The sequence below is a fragment of the Apodemus sylvaticus genome, chromosome 11, assembly GCF_947179515.1.
Source record: "Apodemus sylvaticus chromosome 11, mApoSyl1.1, whole genome shotgun sequence".
NCBI lineage: Eukaryota > Metazoa > Chordata > Mammalia > Rodentia > Muridae > Apodemus > Apodemus sylvaticus.
In genome coordinates, this window is record NC_067482.1 from 78,747,549 (window position 1) to 78,753,548 (window position 6,000).

Consider the following 6,000-nt stretch of genomic DNA (forward strand, 5'->3'; position numbering starts at 1 on the left):
GACACTGGGAATCCAGCTCTGCTTGTTTGTAAGGGCAGTTCCTGCTTTTACCTAGGAGTCAGCTCTCCCAGGGAAGCGGCAGATCCTTCTCTTACTTGTTTGCCTAGGGCCATGACGTCATGTCCGTCCTTCCACATCTAGGCAGTCACGTCTGGATTCACCTCTGTTCTCCAACCCGTCTATTCCGCTATCACAGATGCCCTTTAGGAAGTCTCTCCACTCTCCTGCTCACTGAAATTGGTGCTTCAGACACAACAGGCAAGTTCATATTTCTGGATCTTTTGTATGGGTTGTTTCTCTGGGAGAACATACCCATTGTCTCATTAACTACCCAGGAAATTAAAATTATTTTTTCTTCTGGAACTTGGAAGCCAGCAGTGTTTTGCTTACTTCTGCCTACACTCTTGTTACGCCAAGTGCGGCCCATGGTCCTCGAAGCTGTGGGAAATGCAGTCTCCAGCCTCAGCTCAGACTTGTCCTGTCGGTACTGCAGGTCACCAATCAGTCAATTAGAATGGGCTCTCCTGTAGCCCAGGCTGGCCCTGAGCTCACTGTAGCTAAGCACAGCTATAAACCCTTGCTCCTCCTGCCTCTGCCTCATATGTCCTAGGAGTGGGGGTGTTCGTCCCTGGGCTGAGCTCAAGACCTTCATTTGAAAAGATCCCCCAAGAGATTCCTGTGCAGTTCAAGTTTGGGGACACTGTTTCCACTGTAAGATGGACGAGTTGTTCTGCAGTTCACCTCTGTGCACTCTAGACTGTTGCTGAGTTCGGGATGATGGTGCGTGCTAGAGGCTGTGTCAACCAGAACAGAGTTCAGGTGCTCAGCCCCAGGGTTCATTAGTCTTGGAGCTAGGGCCACGAACAAGGAGAAAAGTCACAGGAGGAAAACCCCTCCCTCCCTTCCTCCCTCCCTCCCCTTTCCTTTACCCCCTACCCTGGCTTCCTTTGGGTTTTGCTTTCTTTTGTTCATTTTGTTTTATTTCCTGAGATACCTAGGTGTTCTCTCGCCTTCTCTCCCCTTCTCCCCCACCCCCACAGGGTTTCTCTGTGTAGCTCTGGCCTTGAACTCACAGTGTTCCACTCTGGAGGCTTGAGTCTGGGAGACTTGATGTCTTATTAGTGAACCAGGTTGGCCTTAGACTTGCAGAGAATCACCTGTTTCTGCTTCTCAAATTCTAGGATTAAAGATGTGTGTCGCCACAGCTGGTGGTTTTTTTGTTTTGTTTTGTTGCCTGCTTGCCTCGTGGGACTGAGCAACTGCTTGATCCTTGGACTTCCATCCATAGCTGTGGCTGACCATTGTTGGGAAGTTGGACAACAGGCAACATCATCGACAGATTCCCTAACTATATAGAACTGCCTGTACGACTCTAGAAAACCCTGACTAACACACCCCTCCAGTCCAAGCTATTGTTAAATAATGCTTATCTCTTTTCACTCTGAGAGAAAAATAAAGTACATGTACAAAGATGTTCATCCATAATTAGTCAGGTGGTGATGGCGCACGCCTTTAATCCTTTAATTTAAGACTCAGGAGGCAGAGGCAGGCAGATCTCTGGCAGAAACCAGCCTCATCTACAGAATAAGTTCCAGGACAACCAGGGCTACACAGAGAAACCCTTTGTCTCCAAAAACCAAAACTAAAGAGAGGTCTATAATTATAAAAAATGGGAGAAACCCCCTGTAAATTTGCAGCTATATGGAGCTATTAAAACAGGCTTGTGCCTATGGGGCTGAGAGATGGCTTTCATGTTAAGGGTCCACACAGCTCTTGTTCAGGACTGGCGCTGGGCTCTCAGCATCCCTGTCAGGAGGCTCACAGCCATCTGTAACTCCAGCTGCAGGGGACCTGAGGCCTGTGGCCTTCTCAGCTGGACTCTGAGGCTGAGGACTGTGGCAACTTAGAGACTACCTTGGGCTTATAGTGAGTTCCAGGCTTAGTCTGAATAACAAAATGAGATCCTGTTTCCAACAAAAACAAAACTCCCAATAATATCACAATGAAAAATAATAAATACATACATTTTTTAAATTAAAAAAAATTAGATATTATGCCATACATTTATCAAGTAGTATGGAACTGTATGCAGGAAAGTATTAAATATACTGACTGGGCTGTTCCCCAGGGCTATTGACCGGCCTCTATATTAATGTTTCTAGTCTACAAATAAACAGTAAAGTAGTAACTTAAGTAGCTATAAGGCTGTGGCTTCTAAAGTCAGCTCATATTGAAAACTTTTATTTTTTGACAAAATTACTTTTTTATTCATTATCCTATATAATATATATTTTTAAAAAATTAAAATCCCTTACTGGTCCTGTATCCATGATTGGCCAACACCAGGGGATAGGGAGGATGGCACAGGGAGAGTCATTTACACACACACACACACACACACACACACACACACACATACAGGCACATGCCTGCAGAGTCACAATTGCAGTTAGTAGTTGGGAGCATGGAACAGGGAGAGACAGAGAGGGAGTGGGAATATCACTAAAAAAAACCCCTACAACCAGGCATGGTGGTACATGCCTTTAACCTCAGCACTCCAGAGACAAAAGCAGGTGGGTCTCTGTGGGTTCCAGGCCAGCCAGGGATACACAGTGAGACCCCCATCTCAACCAAAACAAAGAAAAACTAAGTTATACATCTCCTAATCCAAACTAGGCACACTGTGTGACACTGCTCCTGGGGAGACGTGAACCAATGTCTTCTTGCCTCAGATAAGGAACCGATGACAGACTAAAGCAAGGATGTCACCGAAGTCTGTCTCGGTGAACCAATGAGTAGTCTTATTGGGGAAACATCCTAGAGGGATATGGGTGGGGGGATGAGGGAAGGAGAGCAAAATAACTCAAAGCCCACCCCCAGATGGGAGGACAGCTCATATAACTGGGAGCCTGAAGCACACGGAGGTAGCTCCAGACAGAGCAGAGTAGCCTTGGCAGGTGGCTCGGCCACGGGTTCGAGCCTCCTCGGGGCAACTCTGCTGATCTTTATTTCTCTCATGCAGTTCAGCTGGTTTCGCTTCTCCAGGCTGCCTGCCTGGCCTCTACTTTGACCACACAGCTCAGCCTGTCTTAGACTGACTCAAAGTAGTCCTCGTCTAGAAGGGGGAGGGGAGGGGAGAGGAGCAGAGGGGAAGAGGGGGAGGGGGAGAGAGAGGGAGGCCGTCTAGGGTTTCTATTGCTGTGACAAAACACCATGACCAAAAGTAAACTAGGGAGGAGGGAAGGGTTTATATGGCTTACACTTCCACATTACTGTTCATCATCAATAGAAGTCTGGACAAGAACTCAAGCAGAACAGGAACTTGGAGGCAGGAACTGACGATACAGAGGCCATGGAGGCCTCTTACTGGCTTGCTCCTCATGGCTTGCTCAGCCTACTTTCTTGTAGAACCCAGGACCATCAGCCAAGGGCTGGCACCACCCACTATCGGTTGGGTCCTCCTTCATCAACCATAATTAAGAAAATGCCCTACAGGCTTGCCTAAAGTTAGGTCTTAGGAGGCATTTTCTTCTCTCTCTCTCTCTCTCTCTCTCTCTCTCTCTCTGTGTGTGTGTGTGTGTGTGTGTGTGTGTGTGTGTGTGAAGGGATATTGAAGCAGGAGTTCTCTGTGTAGCCCTGGCTATCCTGAAACTAGCTCTATAGACCAGGCTGGCCTCACACTCACAGACATCTGCTTGCTTCTGCCTCCTGAGTGCTGGAATTAAAGGTGTGAGGTTCGTGTTTAAGTTTTTAATTTTTTAATATTTTGAAACAGGGTTTCTCTCTATAGCCCTGGCTATCCTGGAACTAGCTCTGTAGACCAGGCTAGCCTCGAACTCAGAGCTCCCCCTGTGGAAGCATTTTCTTAACTGAGGTTCTCTCCTCTCACGTGAGTTTAGCTCGTATCAAGTAGACAGAAAACTAACCAGCATAGAGGCCCAGTGACCCTTGCCAGTATCGGGGGCTTTGTGAAGGCATTGGGTTATTTACCTCCCAATGTTAAGGAGCTTCCTTGCCAGATCAAATGTTTCAGGATCCCTTAGAGCATCCTGCTTCTCCACTCCTGGAAACACCCAGGGTCTTAATGACCTTGCCCTTAGACGGAAGGTTTAACCTTTGAGGAAACCAAAGCACAACACTCCAGCCCTTCCTTTGGCTCTTACGTTCTTCCCACCTGCTCTTCCTCAACAGTGCTTGGACCTTGGAGGGGTGACAGAAGAGAGACTATGGTCCTCTAACTCTGTTTCCAGAGTGCAGCTGGTCATGAGTCTTAGTAGTGCTTCTTTTGCTGTAAAATGCTACCAAGGAAAAAGCAGAACCAGAGTCACTGAAAGCCGTCCACAGCAGTAAGCTCTGCGAATAAACCGAGGTGGGACGCACCTCCCTCAGCACATCGTGTTCATTTACTAAAGCAACTGCTGCCTCCCTGGCCTGCACTGGGGCCCAGAACCTCCCCATCACAGATCTTAAGTTCTCAGTTCCAGTTGTGGCTTCTCACTACGCAGTGGGGCCTCAAGTCCGACCAGGAGGCTGGCTTTGTCCAAAACCACAGGTGACACTGTTGCAACAGCCGATATATATATATTTCCACCATGAACCACGCAGGATCCCAGATACTCAAGACTCAGGCTGCAATTCTCCTCAGCAGCCTTAGTGGTGCCTTCTACTGCCACAGAGAGCTAGACCACAGGGAGGGGACACTCCAACTCAGTCCTCACTTCCTGCTCCATGTCCTGTAACTGAAGTATGAGCCATCTTCAGCAACAGGGACTTCATTCATTCTGGACCGGCGATAGCCTTTATTTTTTCAGGACCCTCTAGGACAGAGGCTCACAACCTATGGGTCCTGACCATGAGTCACATATCAGATATTTGCATCAAGATTCCTAACAGTAGCAAAACTTCACTAATGAAGTAGAAATGAAATACATTTATGGTTGAGGGGTCCCCACAACATGAGGAGTTGTAATAAAGGGTTCAGAACCCCTGCTCTAGGACTAGCAGCTCCCAGGGAAGTTACCCTCCCTTAGTGCTGTGGGCGGTTTTTTGTTTTTGTTTTTGTTTTTTAAATTATCTTATGGCTTCTGGGAGCATCTTCTTTTACTTTTACAGGACACCCTTGTTCACTTTTGGGAATTTTTTTTTTTTAACTTTACCCCTTAAGGTTTATTTGTGTGTTTCTCAAATGGGCCTCTAAAAACCATTTAAGGATTAAAATTATGATACATATATCAATAACTATCTTACAGAGGGCCAGGACAACAGTGCAAAGTCCTGAGCCACCACCCCATCACAAATGGTGAGGCTGTGGAGACAAGCTTATGGGAGAACTCTGAGGTCTGTTGTCATCTGTTCCAATCCAAGGTGGTTGCAGAACTTTATGTATGTAGATATATCATACGCTACAATCCATGTCTAACACAGCCTCCAAGGGTCTCTTCATTTATATTAATTATCTGGTTGTCTCATCCTGGGGCACTTTTACATAAGGGCTTTGGTTTAGTTTCCTCAGCCTTGATAAATTCAGTGGGCTACCTTTAGCTGAATTGTCTAGCCTAGGGCCAATGGGGGAATAGTCACTTGCCTCCTTGGCTGCATGAACAATCCTGTACCCTGTGGAGAGACAGCTACTCTGACCCCAGTCATGCTGAATCGCTGTAAGTTACCTTGTGCTAGGTCTGATTATTACCCAGTCTTGGTGCTCTTGATGCTCCTGGGCCACCAGTTACCAAGGCGTCGCTGCGTCCAGCTTCTACCAAAGCACACATATTTTTCTTTAACATTAATAGAATATCAATAAATCTACGATTTAACTTGGGGCTTTCTGCCTGCTGACTGCATACTCCTCTCTCACAGGTGCCCTGACCTCTCAGTTAGGGAAGTGGTAAGGGGGCTTCCCGACTCGGAGACCCTCTTTTCTCCGACTCTCCACTTCTTTCTCTCTGTCTCCGTTTTCACGTAACTCAGGTAGAAGTTTACATTTTGGCCTAGAACATTTTA